This window comes from Schistocerca cancellata, chromosome 2, assembly GCF_023864275.1.
Source record: "Schistocerca cancellata isolate TAMUIC-IGC-003103 chromosome 2, iqSchCanc2.1, whole genome shotgun sequence".
Classification (NCBI taxonomy): domain Eukaryota; kingdom Metazoa; phylum Arthropoda; class Insecta; order Orthoptera; family Acrididae; genus Schistocerca; species Schistocerca cancellata.
The window spans coordinates 1,066,118,285-1,066,136,080 of NC_064627.1; positions in this window are offsets into that span (position 1 = coordinate 1,066,118,285).

The window sequence follows — 17,796 nt, forward strand, 5'->3', positions numbered from 1 at the left end:
CTGACATTTCACGCCCCGACTCGTAGAACGTTATCCTTTCGTTGGTTTTTCAATCTTTTTCTCATGGTCACCACTTCCTTGGCAGTCTCCACCCAGAGTTACGAATGGTGGACTATTCTGGAATCTTTTGTCATTAGAGAAATCACCATGACACTTTTTCAACTACAGACTACATGTCCTGTGGATACACTTTATGTGTCGTAAATGCAGTGGTTTCCATTACCTTCTGTATCCTCGTGCCGTTGATCATTGCTGGTTCTTCCACCTTTAGGGGCAGTTTCCCACCCCAAGGACAAAAGAATGCCCTGAACCCGCCCGCTCCTCGAATTCTTTGACCAGGCCGTTAGCAGTATGAAGGTGACTTGTTAAGCCGAAAGTTTTCGGCCGCTACTGCTGATTACACAGGCCAACGCCAAATTTTTTTGAAAAACGTTTTTTACTTTGATAGCTGATCTTTATAGATTTTTATGAGCTGAATCCAAATCTAGCCTTAGTTTTTTTGTATCACCCATAGTTTTCGAGCAATATGCTTTTTGCTATATAATATAAAAATCCTGTGCTATGCGGTAAAGGGGGAAATTAATGAAATGCTTTGTTACAACATTAGCATTGTTTGTATTTACAGTAAGCTTCTTAAAACAATAATATATTTTAATAGAGGTTTCACTTGTCAGCTGGAATTAGTTTGTATTTTCTTTCTCTTTTTTCTTCGAAGCTTATCGTGTAGCTATTTCTACGATGAGTCGCTTGCTGAACTTCTAGGTGAAGTGACCAACAGTAGTCCCTCATCATGTTGGTGTTCCAGCGGCCTTGGTAGCGTTTTTCCATTACTTTAATGTCCTGGTGAAAACGCTCTCCTTGCTCCTCACTAACATCTCCCATGTTGTCCGGGCAAAGTAATCAAGGTGACTGTTCGAAAAGTGAACTTTCAGGCTCATTAAACATCCAAAAGTTTTAAACTTCTTTAACGTTGTAGGTATAGTGGAAACATATCCTGGGTCTTTTTCATGTCCTAAGAACTTTGTAACGACTTGCTTGAATTATATCCTTGCTTCTTTCTCATTTAAGGTCATTGTGGATTCAAATTTAACATCAAACATCAATTTTCTAATGTCAGGTCCGACAAAGACGCCTTATTTTAGTTTAGCTTGTGAAAGGGGTGGAAACTTTTGGCAGAGATTCTTAAAACATGGCCCATCTTTAGGCAAAGCCTTTACAAACTGTTTCGTTAGGCCTAACTTTATATGTAGAGGTGGTAGGAGTACGTTTATTGGATCTACATGGTTTTTGCATAGAACGATCTTCTCACCAGGTTTTAAAGACTCCCTCACAGGCCAGTTCTCTCTGCACCAGTGTCGATCCCGCCCTACTGTCCCATTCACACAAGAAACATGGAAATTTGGTAAATCCACCTTGCTGACCAAGGAGCATACATGTTACTTTTAGATCGCCACATATCACCCAACCATGAGAAGAATAGCCTATTTTATTTAGCACTATTTCTAGGTTTTCATAGCTTTCTTTCATATGTACAGAATGTTCAACAGGTATAGATACATACATGTTACCATTGTGTAATAAAGAAGCCTTTAAACTAGTTTTGGATTAATCAATAATCAGCCTCCAGTCTTCCTTTTTGTATTCAATACCAAACTAATTCGTCAGACCAGGAATGTCTGAGCAGTACACTAAATCACCTTCTTGTTGCAAAAACTTGGAAAATAGCTGCTCTCTCTTTCTTTACATGTATATGCTGGTTCCAAGTGCCAATAAGTTCTTTTCTTTTAATCTAGAGCCAAGCAATTCAGCTTTTTCATTCGTTAAGCCCAGATTCCTAAGAAAATTGTTAAGCTCGGCCTGAGTAAACAGTTTGGGCTCTAGACTTTCTGTATTACAATGGAATTCATCATCATCTGGTTTCATCTAAATCAGACCGTACATCAGAAAGCACTTCTCTTGGAATAGAATTTAAATCATCTGGTGGTTCAGGAACCGGCAAATCAACACCATGCCCTACTGGTCGGATGGCGGACGGAAGGTTAGGGTAGCTTTTACGATCTTGTTTTTTGAATTATGACCAGTAATATCAACACTGGAAAAGTAGCAACCATTGGAATGATTTCTTGACTCTCTCCATATCATAGGAACAGCGAATCTAAAGGCTTTTTCTCCTTTTTGGACCATTTTCTCAGATCTTCAACACACACATAACACACATTATGGAGCGTCCAAGATATATCTTGATCACCAAGTTTAGATCCAAAGTATGACAGATAAACCCTTTTTACAAAGTCTGTAATGTTTCTGTGGTTTTTTAATCACGAATTCGCCACAAATATAACAAAAGCCCTCAGCAGAGTTTTTACAACCACGATTAGACATTGTACTGGGCACATGCACAAGAAACGGAAAAGTGAGGTTAGGTTGACAGTAAACAAAACACTATTTTTAACACAAAATTTGCCAGCAAATGTTTTTCAACAGTGCTACCAACGTTATCTACATTCATTACACCTCTTTTTTAAATTATTTTAACTATATAAAAGCTGTTAAATTCTTTAAAAAATCGCTTAATTTAATAAATTTAACTGTAAAATGTGAAGAAATGGTGGGTGATACAAGTTTTTCAGTGTCATATTTGGATTTCCCACCCTAAAAAAACATAAGAATAATGTATTTTTAGCCCAAAAGTTTTTCCATCATTGGCCTGTTTTATTAATCAAAATTTAAGCTGTGGCGGATTTCGAAACCGGGACCGAGGACGTTTTGATTACTAATCTAAGACGGTACCCCTTTTTTTATCTCGTTTTGCTCCACATTGTTCGTTGCATTTGTTCAGGTTGGACGTCCTAGGACACCCGCTCAAAGTTATCGTTGAAACGTTCACTCAGTTTTTTATTACACAGACCAGTCAGTTCTCTGACCGAACATGCTGAGATACAAGGTCAGCTCCCCTAGACACGGGTGCCGTGTCTCCGAGTCACCATTGTTCGCGAATGATTTGAAGAAAATTGTGGACAACTCGAGTGAATGATTTGGCAAACCAAATTCCGTCGAACATTTATGGGACGTAATCGAGAGGTGAGATCGTGCAAAACATCCTGCACCGGTAGCACTTACTCAATTATGGACAGCTATAGGGGTACCATATCGAGTATTTCTGGAAGGGAGTTCCAATGACTTGTTGAACGCCACGTAATAGGAATCGTGTGACTCCTGTCACCTCAGTGTAAAACTGATATGCAAATTTTCCCACTCCTGATTTTTCTTTTATTCTCATGTGCTTCATTTTCTTTCGTCCAATGAATCCTAAAGTTTTATCGCCATCACTTAAGGAACGGTTTCAAAATTTCTAAAGCTATTTCCGTTCGTACTTCTTTTTATTTTCTATTGGATTATATACACCGATCAGCGAGAACATTATGACTGCCTACCTACTGGGCGATATTTCCACCTTTGGCACGGATAACAGCGGCGACGTGCGTGGCTGAAATCAATGGTAGGTCGTTGGAGGGAGTTGGCACCACATCTGCCCACACAAGTCATCTGATTCCCGTAAATTCCGGGAAGAGGGGCGACGAGCTCTGACACTCCACGTTCAGTCACTTCCCAGACGTGTTCGATCGGTTCAGGTCTGCCGAGTTGGTGGGACGGGGGTGGAAGCACATAAACTGGAACCCGCCACTGTGTTCCTTGAACCACTTCATCACGCTCCTGGCCATGTGACATGGCAAATTATCTTGGAAAATGCCACTTCATGAAAGGGTGTACGTGGTCGGCAAGCAGAGTACGATTCTCCTTGGCAGACATGGTTCCTTGTACAAGATCCACGGGACCCATGGACGGCCACATGAACGTTACCCAGAGCACAATAGAGCTATTGCCAGCTTTTCTCCGTTCCACAGTAGAGGTGTCATGGAGTTATTCCCCTGGAGAGTGAAGGATTTGCCCCCCCCCCCCCACCTCCCCACCCTTTTGCATGATGAAGAAAGTACCAGGATTTGTAACGCCGGAAATGCATATCCTCCTATTTCCATCTACTGCACTGCAAATTTTTTTCCTTAATTTGTTACCTGAAGATATAACATTTCTGTGTCTTTGTATACTGTAATTGTTTTACTATTTGTATATATATGCATTTATGTCGATGTATAATTGGTTTGTTTTGTGAATATTATTTGTATTTATACGCTGGGTCTGGCCTAGGGAAAACTATACTATCGAACGAATACATCGATAGGTCGTGTGGAGAACGAAAGTGTTTAGGATCTTTGGTAGTGTTAACTCTGTCGCGTGGAGCGCGGGCTGAGCAGAGAGAGTCTGGCTGGAGTAGCGAGTGGTGCAGGTGTGTTGTGTGAAGCTCCCGCGAGTTGCCGCGCTTTCGGGGTTTGGCAGCATGTAATTGCGCTAGACTTGCGATGATAGTTTCTGACATGGTGTCGCGGATGGGAAGGATTAGCTGGCGCACATAAAGAGCCCGTTTCGCCTGGTGACCGTGTCGAGGAGAAGGCGCGCCATCATCCAGCTTCTGCAACAGCGACGGCCGACAATGAGTGACTGTCGCCACCTCCTCGATCGACGGCTTCAAACCTTCAATCAACCAACAAGGAAGACTGGAAGCACGTAAAGTTTTAGAACTGTATGGCAGACCTCAGCTTTTCAAACTGTACCATTTTCGTAACTATAATTACAGCAACTTAGCATGAACATTTGTTGCTCATTGTCCCAATTGCATTACCAAGCAGGGTTCCTTCCTTTTCCGGAATGAACCCGAGTGTCGTTGAAATTCAAACGCCAGCATTAAAGTAATACTATAGCATTTCACTGCTTTAATTTCAAAATTCAGTTAAGGTATTCATAGCTGGCTACAATATTCAGATTACACAAGCACAAATAAGAGTGCGAGTTTTGTTACCGTATTTTAGCTTACCTGTGACTGCAGCTCAGTTTGGTACGTACTAAATTTTACTACTGTTAATTGTTCAGAATCATTTAATTCGAGTTCAAAGTTAAATCTCTTATTTCTAAATTGCGTAAATTCAAGTAGCTTTTGAAATGATTGTTGAGGTAATCCAAGACTAACCGTATTTTACTGAATTTCGATGTGCTTCAGAAAGAAAGCTCACTATTAACTTCAGTCACTAAATTAACTTTCGTTTTTCCGGTTTTATTAATTCTTTTGCTAAATTAAGTCAGAGTGTAGCGAAATTTATTACTTCTGACAAACTTTCAGTTATCACACTACACGTGTCAACCTCCAGTTCCCACGCTTCTAGTGCTAATTATATGTGTAATAACCTTTATTTTTCAGTTACTATAGTAATTGTCCATAGGACTGGCGACCATAATTTCCCCCAAATCTCAAATATCTAGTTACCGCTAGTTAATTGTTAACGTAACAGCCGCACATTTACTTTCTCTATTAACTTTACCCCTTTTCAAAATTAATTTCCACCAGTTTCATTAGCATTTCTCCTTTCATTTAGATGTAACCCTTTCCTCCCTCTTTACCGACAAATTAACTTCGGTGACCATTGCTTTTCCCAAATTTCCATTAGGTACACGCGGTTTAATTTTTCACTGTGATTAAGGTCGATAAGTGAGGGGGAGGTTACAGATTCATCGGACCATTCAACGTTCTGCCACTGCGCCAACATCCGCCACCGTCCAATGCCGATGGTCAGGTCGTTGGATGCGGAGCCCCATCGCTAGGGGTGTACGTGTTTCCACACAATTGTACTCTGCCAAGCATTAAAGTCTCATTTTATCGTGCCACAGTCCATCGCCTGTCTGGTTTTACCAGTCTGCCCGTCCTGCGATGTCTGACATCATTAACGAGGGGTGGCCACCCAACCCCACGACGGTTTCACCTTGTGTTTCACCACGTGCTGAAGACACTGACCACACCACTCCCCGAAAGATTCCCGGTGGGGTCAGGGATTTTCTCTGCCTCGCGATGACTGGGTGTTGTGTGACGTCCTTAGGTTAGTTAGGTTTAAGTAGTTCTAAGTTCTAGGGGACTGATGACCATAGATGTTAAGTCCCATAGTGCTCAGAGCCATTTGAACCATTTTTGAACTCCCCGAACACTCGACAAGTCGTGCAGTTTCCGAGCCATCACAGTGTACAATGATGAGCCAGAACATTATGACCACTGTGAAGTTTAAAGCTTTCCAGGGGTACAGATTGTTAGGAAGAAATTTCGAATGAACTGACGGATGTCTACAACTTTCAGCCACGATATATCTGTGCAGAGTGTTCTGGCCAACTTCAGGTGAATACTGACAAAAAAGAACTAACACGGAAGTTCAGTGCCTTTTCGCCACAATTAACCTGAAGATGGGCATAAGACTCCACGCAGAAATATCGTGATAGCAAAGTGCAGACATACGGCAATTCGCCCGAAATTTCGTGGAATATTTACGACCACTGCGCACTTGAAGAATGAGTCTGGCCAGTGACGTTGCGCGCACGGGACGAAATAAGGAAAGTGTACACTGACGTACAAAAGTCATGCGACACCGATGTGGACATATATAGATGGCGGTAGCATCACGTACACGAGGTGTAAAAGGGCAGTGTAATCGCGGAAGTAGTGACTGATGTGAAAAGGCTTCCGACGTGATTGTGGCCGCTCGACGGGAATTAACAAACTTTGAACGCGGAACAGTAGCCGGAGCTAAACGTATGGGACATCCCATTTTCGAAAAAACGTTAGAGAATTCAATGTTCCGAGATCCACAGTGTCAAGAGTGTGGCGAGAATACCAAATTTCAGGCGTTACCTCTCACGAACAGATAACACGCCGGCCGACGAGCTTCACTTAACGGCTCTGAGCAGCAGCGTTTGCGTAGAGTTGTCAGTGCTAACAGACAAGCAGTAGTGCAGTGTGGGACATATCACGAACGTATCTGTTAGGCCAGTGCAGCGAAATTTTGCGTTAATGGGCTAGGGCAGCAGACGACGGACGCGAGTGCCTTTGCTAACAGCACAACATCGCCTTAGTGCCTGTCCTGGGCTCGTGACCATATCGGTTGGATCCTAGACAACTGGAAATCCGTGACGTGGTCAGATGAGTTCCGGTTTCAGTTGGTAGAGCTGATGGTAGGTTTCGAGTGTGGCGACGAAACCATGGACCCAGGTTGTCAACAATACACTGCACCAACTGGTGGTGGCTCCGTAAGGGCGTCGAGTTGCTGCACTATGCAGGGCAAAAAGACGTGTGACGCGATAGTCGGAGGTATCCCATGGCTTCTGTCGCCTCTATGTATAAGCGGTGCGGAGCCGAATTGAGATGCATTCCAGTGACGGCACGGAACGCAAACTGGGAAATCCACTAACGTAAGTGACTCTGACGAAGGGCAGATTACTGTGGTCCGGCGACTGGGAGCGAGTATTTCGGAAACGTCGAAGCTGGTCGGCTCTTCGTGTTCTGCTGTCGTGGGCGTCTATGCGAAGTGGTTGACGAACGGTGAAACCGCGAGAGGGCGACAAGGTGCAGACATGGACGCCTCGTCACGGAACGTGATGTCAGAGACTTGAGCGCTTTGTATAGAAGGATAGGTGGCGATCTGTGGCTGACCAGACGACAGGATACGATGCTGCTGGTGGTGGTACAAGCACGTTGTGCAAGCGCTCACTCCATTCGTTCACGCACAATACGTGGTTGCGAACAACAGGTCCAGTCTTAGTTCGAGCGGCGCTCGTAGCATTGACGGGAAAAAATCAGTCTACATTAGATGACTAACACGCAGATACATCTCACCATTTTCCCAGAAAATAATTAAAGTAGTTCGAATCCCTCAGTTCCGACCAAGGTATCTGGGAGTTTTCTCTAGATCATAAGGCGAATGCCAGTACCGAAGATCCCAGATACCGACATTCGCTTCGCTCCACTCCCGGTCAAATGGCAAACTTTGGCAGAAATGAACGAGGTTGGTAACAAAAGATATAAAAGAAGAAAACAAATAGCACTAGGAAAGTCAACGTAGTAGGTACACGGCACGTAACCAAGCCATCGACTCTCTACACACACGAGCAGATACACAAACAGATACTTGCCACTGGCATTTTTCTCTGTAAAATATTATCCCGCAAACGAATTAAAAATAGTTTCGGGCGCCTTATTCAGGCCAATGTTTTCGTCAAGTTTTCTTTTGTTTGTAACATGAATGACGATACAGGTGTAATACACTGAAGAGCCAAAGAAACTGGTACACCTTTCTAATATCATGCAGGGCCCCTGCGAGCACGCAGAAGTGCCGCAACACGACGCGGCATGGACTCGACTACTGTCTGAAGTAGAGCTGGAGGGAACTGACAACATGAATCCTGCAGGGCTGTCCACAAACCCTTAAGAATACTCCAGCCCGCATCTCGTGGTCGTGCGGTAGCGTTCTCGCTTCCCACGCCCGGGTTCCCGGGTTCGATTCCCGGCGGGGTCAGGGATTTTCTCTGCCTCGTGATGGCTGGGTGTTGTGTGCTGTCCTTAGGTTAGTTAGGTTTAAGTAGTTCTAAGTTCTAGGGGACTTATGACCACAGCAGTTGAGTCCTATAGTGCTCAGAGCCAGAGCCTTAAGAATACGACGTGGTGGATCGCTCTGAGCACTATGGGACTTAACATCTGAGATCATCAGTCCCCTAGACTTAGAACTCCTTAAACCTAACTAAGCTAAGGATATCACAAACATCGATGCCCGAGGCAGGATTCGAACCTGCGACTGTAGCAGCAGGGCGGTTTCGGACTGAAGCGCATAGAACCGCTCGGTCACAGCGGCCAGCACGACGGCACTGAACAGCACGTTGCAGGCATCCCAGATATGCTCAATTATGTGCATGTCTGGGGTGTTTGGTGGCCAGCGGAAGTGTTTAAAGTCAGAAAATATTCCTGGAGCCACTCTGGAGCAACTGTGGACGTGTGGGGTGTCGCATTGCCCTGCGGGAATTGCGAAGTCCGTCAGATTCCACAATGGACATGAATGCATGCAGACGATCAGACAGGATCCTTACGTACGTGTCTGTCAGAGTCGTATCTAGACGTACCAGGGGTCCCATATCACTCCGCACACCATTGCAGAGCTTCCACCAGCTTGAACAGTCCCCTGCCGACATGCAGGATCCATGGATTCATGAGGTTGTCTCCAAACCTGTACAAATCCATCCGCTCGATCCAATTTGAAACGAGACTCCCCCGACCAGGCAACTTGTGTCCAGTAACCAACAGTCCAGTGTCGGTGTTGACGAGCCCAGACGCAGCGTAAAGCTTTGTGTCGTGCAATCATCAAGGGTGTATGAGTGGGCCTTCGGCTCCGAAAGCCCATGTCGGTGATCTTTCATTGAATAGTTCGCATGCTGAAACTTGTTGAAGGCCCAACATTGAAATCTGCAGCAATTTGTGGAAGAGTTGCACTTCTGTCATGTTGAACGATTCTCTTCAGTCGTCGTTGGTCCAGTTCTTGCAGGATCTTTTTCTGGCCGCAGCGATGTCGGAGATTTGATGCACTTTTGTAATGGTCGTACAGGAAAATCCCCACTTGATCGATATGTCGCAGATGCTGTGTCCTATCGCTCTTGTACAGACTGCTACACTACGTTCAAACTCATTTAAATCTTGATAATCTTCCATTGTAGCAGCAGTAACCGATTTAACAATTGCACCGGACATTTGTTGCCTTATGTAGGCACTGCCGACCTCAGCGCCGTATTCTGCCTCTTTACATATCTGTGTATTTGAATACACATGTCTATACCTATTTCCTTGGGGCTTCAGCGTATAACCTAACTGAAACGTCAGAAGCTTGCCACAGTCTCTGTCGTGGCGATAGTGATAATTCAAAGACGCTCCAGCGCTTGTTTTGTTTGTCAGTCAGCCTTCTTTCGCTCAGTTATGATGTATACAAAATGTGATCAAAAATGGCCGGACGCCTATTAGTTGACATTAATATGAGGCGTGTCCGCTCCCCATTTTTATGACGACTTGAACTTTGCTGGGAACACTTTCAATTAATTGGGAAGGAAAGCCCATTCTTACTCAAGAGGCGAAACCACGTAAGTTAGCGATGTTTCACTGTGGGTTGCGTCAAAGTCGATGTTCTAACTCATCCCAATAGTATTTCAAAGGGTTTAGATCAGGACCCTCGGCAGGTCAGTGTATTTCAGGAATGCTATTGTCCACACACCAGAGCGTCACAGATGCTGCTTTATGACGCGTTGACATTCTGATTCGAACAACTAGCGTCTCCGATTTTTTCCACTACTGTACGCAGTGCAATGCTGTAAAATTCATTTCCTTTCCCGTATAGCGTTTTCTTGAACGCATTAAGCAATAAGGGAATCACATCCCAGCCACGAAAACACATCCATACTGCAACACATCCTCGTTATGGTTCAAATAGCTCTGAGCACTATAGGACTTAACATTTGATGTCTTAGAACTACTTAAACCTAACTAACCTAAGGACATTACACACATCCATGCTTGAGACAGGATTCGAACCTGCGACCGTAGCGGTCACGCGGTTCCAGACTGAAGCGCCGAGAACCGCACGGCCACACCGGCCAGCTAAACTTCAATTCTAATTAAATTGGAAACGGCGCAATGTATCGAATGATTTTTTGATCAGTTATTCAGCAGAACCTATCCTGCAAAAGCCTTACAAGCTTGTCAGACTTTATTACAAGCTTGTCTCTATTATGTGTGTGTTGTCATTTGCATCAGTCGCCAGGTAGTGCAGACAAACTTTTTCATTACACTGACAGTATTGGAAATCCCTTGCGAAATATTGTCAACTAGAATCTCTCATATTCCGCTACCAGCTGGCTGGTATTTGGCTAAAAAGTAAAAAAAAAAAAAAAAAAAAAAACACTCTTTTTTATCTTATATTGGAAATTCCACGAATACCATTTTCCATTCTTCAAATATTGTGACTGTTGGCAATAATCAATAACAGTAAAACAGTTATATCCAGAATTAACCATAGATCGCGCTGAAACGCGTTAGAACGCTACACTTGCCCTTGACAGGTGGCTGGCGCTTTGATGTCTGCCGGCAATCACCTACTTTCTGGAACTGTGATCCATTTCGTAGTGTACCCTTCTCGTTGCGGCAAGTGACCGATTAAGATGAGCTCGAGAGTCTGTGTCGGGTCTGGGAAGCATGAGGGAGGTACTGAAAGACTTGAGCCTTGAGGCAGGCCGGATAGCTCAGTTGGTAAGAGAACCGCCAGTTGCAGTAAGGCGCAGTTGTAGCCTGTAGCCTGTCGAGTAAGTTTAAAAAAATGTGGTACCATTGTTTGTATTTGGAGATGTCCTGCGAGACCTCGCGAGGAGCGTAGGCCCCACATGCGGACCACACACGCTGAGACACGCGCCTACATGTCGGCAGAGGTGAGCTCTGCGCCGCCCAGACGGCGGGGGCTTCGGTTGCGGCCGGCGCGCTGGGCGGCGCTGTGTGAGTCATACCGTGGGCCGCGGAGCGCGGGGTCAGGCGCCGCCCACGCGCCGCCCCGCCGCCGGTGACTCAGGCGGTGGGCCGCGACTCAGGGGCAGGACCGCTGCCGCGCAGTCGCTTCCTGCCTCACTGGGTCAGTAGGTGTCAGGTAGCGCTCGGAGTGCTGCCTCCAGTTATTTCCGGTATCACCATAGGAGGCGAAGAGCGAGGAGGGTGGGGGGGAGGGGAGGCGGTCATTTGACGAGAGTATAGCTTACCGACGGATGCGTAGATAAGAAGGACGTGCCCCAGAGGTCATCGCTGGCATCACTACTCTTTTGTATCCATACATACTATAAAAATATACGTATGTATGTACGAGGGTTGCCCAGAAAGTAATGCACCGCATTTTCAACAATTCTTAATTGAACATAATGAGAATTACACACACGAAAGAATGGTGTTTTATCTACGAACCTTATTTTTCAGCGTAATCTCCATACCGTTTTATGGCCTTCCTCCAGCGAGATACAAGGGCGTGTACGCCCTGTCGGTACCAATCCTTGTCATGGTGGCGGAGCCAGTGCTTCACTGTGTGAATTACCTTCTCTTCGTCCTCAAAATGTCTTCCACGAATGACATCCTTTAATGTCCCAAACAAGTGGAAGTCCGAGGGTCTAGGTCAGGGCTGTCGAGTGGATGGTCTCCCCAACCGCTGCCAATCGTGGCGCTCCGCCGGACAGACTTCTGAGTACCTCACCCTCCGTGCCAAGCGACTAACTATACTTCTGTCGACAGCAGATACTCCATAGACTTTGCACAAGCGTTTTTGAATATTTCCCACAGTTTCTTTTTCTGCAGTGAGAAATTCAATGACGGCACGTTGCTTGTAACGTACATCACCCACAGACGCCATTTTGAAACTGTGCTGCAGCTACGCCATCTGTCGGAAGTCACGGAAACTTGTCGCGCTCACTCAGGAAATTTCAAATAATACATACGTAACTTTTCGCATTCGTAGCATTGTTTTAGGCTGAGAAGAAAAAAAGAGGTGCATTACTTTGTGTGTGTGTGTGTGTGTGTGTGTGTGTGTGTGTGCATTACGTTCCACGTCTGCTCCTAAACCACTGGATCAATTTCAAACTTGGCACACGTATCCGTTACTGTCAGACGACAATCGCTATCAGGCTACTACCCAGTTTCCAACTGCGAAGTGCAAACGGCTGTAGACGAAAAGGATAGCTGTCTATAGAGTTAGGAAGAGGCATGGCCATAGACACGTTTACAAAATCGCGTATACACTCGAAGTACCTGTACTTACACATTTAAACATCATACATATTTCTTTGCACACAGTTTCATAATTTCAAAGGTGTTTACACCAATGCGTAGAAGTGATTTTTTTCGATATTACACCACAAACACAGTTCATTTTTTGTTTCCGTTTCTAATAGAAAATTGACAAAATGAATACCCGGACAATGCCGAGATTGACAGCTAGCATTCATATAAACGATATGCCTCCTAATATGACAGGCTATTCTAAAATGTTTGTGTTTGCTGGTGACACTAGCTCGGTAGCGGAGGATGTTGAGTTCATCATAAGCACTGCATCAAACACTGCAGTTCGAGACATACGTCCATGGCTTGTAGAAAGTAAATTGATGATACATCACAGTAAGACAGAGCTTTCACGGTTTCTATCACAGAATTTAACTAAAAGTGACATTTTGGTTACACGGAATGGGAATACGATTAGTGAGTCTGAACCATTCAAATTTCTAGATGTTGAGATAGATAGAAAACTATCACGGAAAACCCAAGCTCAAGATCTTGTTGAAAAACTGAATGCTGCTATATTTACCATTAGAACAGTATTTACAATAACTGATGCAGCAACACGAAAATTAGTTTAACTTGTTAACTTTTATTCGCTTATGACACACGGCAGTGTATTGTAGGATAACTCCTATCATTCACAGAGGATATTTTTTGGCTCAGAAACGGGCGGTTCGAGCAGTATGTGGTGTAAGTTCGCGAATATCTTGTCCACTCCTGTTTAGGAGTCTGGGAATTCTGCCAGTGACCTCTCAATATTTATTTTCTTCTATGTCGTTTTTTGTTAACAGTATGAACTTATACCCAAGAAATAGCAGCTTTGACTCAGTCAGTACTAGGCAGAAGTCCAGTCTGCATTCGGATCGTACCTTTCTTGATTCTCGTGCAGAAAGGCGTGGTGAACTGTGCCACACAAATTTTCAGTAAGCTACCATGAGAATTAATGAATCTTAACAGTAATCTTCGCACATTCAAGTCGAAATTGCAGAATACCCTCATGAATCCCTCTTTCTATTCTGTCGGGGGAAAAAAGTAAGCTAATTCCTGTGTTGTACTGTTGATTACGGCAATGCGTACTAGCAGCTTGTCATGTGTGTAGGATTTACCTGCGTTTTGTTTCATCTATGTTACCTTTATGTACTGACTCGTACTCGACCATCGAGATTTGCTCCGCAGAGTGATCCTACGGAATTAGATGTGTAAAGTAAAAAAAGCGAAGTACGTACTCTTTCTTACATTCATAGGTACATGTGTACACTGATAAGCCAAAAGGTTATGATCACATCTCTCCGTGAGACCGAATGCAGCCTGGTGCTCTTGTGTCCACGTGACGCGGTAAGGACACAGTCCGTCACACAGGATAGGTGACTGATTTTATATTCGTACGAGCGAACCCGGCTGTCCTTCGCAATTGCTAAATATGTATGGGAATTTGATGTATGACCTTAACTTCTTCCCCTCCTACTTTCTGACCGTCTCCTTTCTTCCTTTCTCCCCCCCCTCCCTTTCCCTCTGTTTGTCCGTCTCCCCATCATTGTACACTTAGCTACCTCTCTGACTTTCAGCTTCGTTTATTGTTATCAAAACTGAACCATGATTGGGAACTGAAGCCGCTCAAAATGAATGGATAAATCGGCTGGGATGATTGGTATTCAGGGAATGAGAGATACTTCTCTAGTTGCTAGATCTGTGAAGACAGAAGCTTCAATCACAGGATTTTGCACAACTTTAATCTGTAAAATGAATGTAATCACAAAGTTTCAGAGGATTAAGAATAGCAGTGCTCTAATTATAAGCCGATATGTTGTTAGCACACCTTTCCCGTTTTCTGTAAAAGTGACGGAGAGGAAGAAAACAAAACAGCATGATGTTGTGTATACAATATTTGTTTGAAAATATATGTAAGGAAAAAGAATATATATGGGAGAAACAATTTGTCTAACCGTTTACATGCCCACCTATCGTCGTATAAACTGACTGCCAGAAAGAAAACGAAACCACACATTTTCACGGCACAGCACAGCAATTACTTTTTCGCTGTCGTTATTAACAGAAGTCTTTTACATTTTCGTTTAAGAAACATATATAGCCCACGTCCGTCTGTATTTTTATGAAGAGTATTGTGTGAAATATTAAAATGTATCACGAGTGTCTGTAAGATTGATCATTAGACGATATACGCATTGAAAATGTATAGCCTAAGAATATTGTATAAAAATATGAAATAAATTTCTCTACAACTTTTACAGATGTTTGATAACAATGTTTCCTCTTTTTATATTAAATATATACTTATATGCTATATGCATTAAAATGTATAGCGTGTGTCCGTACGAATGCTCATTAGAGCATACATGCGTTAAAAATGTATTGCCTGTGTCGGACCGAATGCTCATTACAGCATTGAGTAAGAACTTCAAGTAAATATATCGAGTATTTTTCGAAATTTTTGGTAATAATTTCAAACTACGACTTGCCTTTATATAGTAGTGTAGATAGAAAGCCCATATACAAGCTGTATAGGCTCTCACAGTGTAGATAGCTACTAACGCTGTCTGTGAATAGATCCATGAATAAACTAGCGTGGTATTTGGACTACATACCGTTTGAAATTTGACAGCACTACCATCACAGACTGCACGTAAAAACCGAAACTATAAAAAGCGTGTTTCGATCTTCGGTCCTGAAAGGGGCACTGAAGCAACGTGCGGACATTGTTTTGTTTTAAATAAGATAATAGTGCCACAGAAACTTTTGAAATGGTACAAACTGTTTGTGGTAGTGAAGTGATGAGTTCTGAAAACGTTTTTGAGTGGTATGCAAGATTTCGTGATGACTGAAGGTGGCACTCGTCTAGGAGCCTTATGGGCAGTTAGACTCGAAGAAAATGTTCAAAATGCAGCTGAAATTCTTCGAAAAACAATAAATGAATAGAAACACATAATAAACGACCAGACAAATATCAGCAACCAGACGATATTTAGAGTAATAAAACATATTGTTGAGAAAGAACAGCCAGAATAGAAACCAAAAAATAATATAAGAAACTAGGCTATATCCCCACCTTAGATTATTCAACACTGTACCATAGTTAGTTAGTTAGTAACGTGTTCCATGGATCATTTTGTACGATAGGTCGTAATAATGTGCAACAAGTCATTCTACATTCACATCGCAAATTAAATTGTACAATTCCTATCCATCAAATTTACACATTACATTAACGGAAATTCTTCTACGGAATAGAACGCGCTGTCAAGGAGAAACATTCGCAGTTTGTTATCAAATTTTACTTTGCTGCGTCAGACATTTTATATCACTGGGCAAGTGATAAAAAATTTTTGGTGGAGCATAGTGCACCCCTTTTTGTGCTAAACATAACGTTAATGTGCAGTAATGAATGTCATTTTTCCTTCTGATATTCTAATTACGTACTTCATTGTTGCTCTTGAACTGCAGTATACAAGACGATCGTGGATGAGCACCACATATTATTCTCACAGCACGTTTTCGCGCAATCAGCACTATCTTTCTTAATGATGTGTTACCCCAGAACATTATTCCGTATGACATTACTGAATGACAATATGCAAAATATGTCAATTTACTGGTTTGTCTCTCCCCAAGATTTACAATGATTCCAAGCGCAAATGTGCCTGAACTTAGTTGTTTTAGGAGTTCCCAAACGTGTTCTTTCCAATTTAAATTCTCATGAGTATGGAGCGCTAAGGGTTCTGGAGTTTCCAGCCTATTTATTATTTCATCACCTTGCTTTACACTTATCATTGGTGTGGTACCTCTAGATGTGCACAACTGAATATCTCGGGACTTTTTAAAACTGACGGTGAGACCATTCACAGAAAACTAGTCAATGATACTTTTAAGAACTCTGTTTACGATTTCTTCTGTTTCTGTATGTGTGCTCGGACTGACTACAATACTAGTGTCATCTGCAAAAAGAACTAACTCTGCTTATTGTGTACTACACGGAAGATCGTTTACATATATGAGGAACAGTAGTATTCCTAATATTGAACCTTTGGAAACCCCATATGTGATTTCTCCCCAATCAGAGTTATGTCCCTGATCTGTACTGCTTGAATTATTAAGTACAACTTTCTGCACTCTTATCCATTGGTTGGCTATACCATCAGTCCCATAAAATGTTAATTTATGTAGGAGAATACTGTGATTCACACAGTCAAATGCCTTAGAGACGTCGCAGAAAATACCAACCAGTGCTATTTTACTACTTAATGCTTGTACAATTAGCCGAGTGAACGTGTAAATGACATTCTCAGTATAGCAACCCTTTTGAAACCCAAATTATGATTTGCTAAGGATACTAATGTTGCTAAGGTGAATACTATTATAGAATACATCACTTCGTCAAAAATATTGGAGAATGATGTCAATAGTGAAACAGGTCGGTAATTATTGACATTTCTGTTATCACCTTCCTTAAAGAGGGGTTTAACAATGGCATATTTCAGTGCCTTGAGTTAGTGATGAATTACGTATTTCAGATAAGACTGGGCGTATTACACGGGAACAAATTTTTGGTACAGTATTGGAAACACCATCAAAACCAAATGAGCTTTTGTTTTTGAGAGAATGTATAATTTTCTTAATTTCGGAAGCAGAAGTTGGTGGTACATTCATATGACTAAATTTTATGAAAGTTATATTTTCAACATATTGCTGTGATTTTGCTCTTGAATTGTTTGTCCCTATGCTTTTTATCATATTTAAGAAATAATTATTAAATGCGTTTCTACCTGCGCTTCGTCATTTATAGCCCTTAGATTCAGTTCCACAGTGTTATTGTGTCGTTCAGTGGCTGGTTGTCCTGTCTTGTACTTCACTACATTCCATATTGCCTTCAGTCTGTTGTCAGAAGTACTTATTTCTGGCATTATGAGCATGTTTTTTGAGTTTTTAATAACTTTTCTTAGTAATTTTCAGTATTTTTTGGTAGTGTGCAACTACTGCTGGATCCCTACTTGTTTTTGCCAAAAGATACATGTCCC